Source organism: Chiloscyllium plagiosum, unplaced genomic scaffold (genome assembly GCF_004010195.1).
Source record: "Chiloscyllium plagiosum isolate BGI_BamShark_2017 unplaced genomic scaffold, ASM401019v2 scaf_100547, whole genome shotgun sequence".
In the NCBI taxonomy this organism is placed as follows: Eukaryota; Metazoa; Chordata; class Chondrichthyes; order Orectolobiformes; family Hemiscylliidae; genus Chiloscyllium; species Chiloscyllium plagiosum.
The window spans coordinates 1-1,042 of record NW_025205178.1 but is presented as its reverse complement, the minus strand read 5'-3'; positions in this window follow the sequence as shown (position 1 = coordinate 1,042).

Sequence of the window (1,042 nt, the reverse complement as noted above, 5' to 3'; positions counted from 1 at the left end):
CCAGATTCTGGATCAGTGGTGCTGGAAGAGCACAGCAATTCAGGCAGCATCCGAGGACAGGCAAAATCGACGTTTCGGGCAAAAGCCCTTCATCAGGAATAAAGCTCGGATGCTGCCTGAATTGCTGTGCTCTTCCAGCACCATTGATCCAGAATCTGGTTTCCAGCATCTGCAGTCATTGTTTTTACCTCGTTGATTTTAACCCTACTGCGAATCCTCTTGCAAGGATGCCTGCCTTGAAGAAGTTTTCCTCCTCGCTTTATTCCTTCTGGAATGTGCCTATGCAGAGGAAGTCTGGAGAGGAATGCAGTGGTGTTTGTCGAGGTTCGTCCCGAGCAGGGCCGTGACGTGGGACTCCGTGCTCGACGGCCTGTTCCCCAGGACGCACACCGAGATGAACATCACCTGCGCCTGGAAGATCATCAACTCGGTGAAGGACCCTCTCTGGGCGGTCCGAAACCTGTTGATCTTCCAGCTGAAGGAGTTGACCCTGACTGAGTGTTGCAGACTGCCACATTCCAAGGACCAGGACTACGTGTTGAGGGACGCGCTGAAGCTTGGGGCAGCTGCCGCCAAGGCACGGTGAGGAAAGACCACTGTGTAACATCTGCCTGCGTAAGAAGAACAGGGGACCCACGTAGTCATTTGGCCTCTGCTGTCACCTGACCTCAAAATGTAATCATACGGCATGTCCAGTTGTATAGATCAAAGTATTTATGAATAAAGTATATTTTTGAAATTTTAAAAAAATGTGGGCATGGAAGCAGGATTGTGTGTTGAAGTCGCAAGCCACGGGAAGGTCACCTGATTGCGTACAGACCGAAGGTGCTCAGCAAATCGATCACCCAGTCGGCGTTTTGTCTCTCCGATATAGAGGAGACCACATTGGAAGCAACGAATGCAATAGACCAAACGGAAGGAGGTCCAAGTGAAACGCTGCTTAATCTGAAATGAGTGTCTGGGGCCTGCTGCAATGTTCCAGTGAAGCTCAACGCAAACTGGAGGAACTGCATCTCATCTTCAGACTAGGCACGTTACAGCC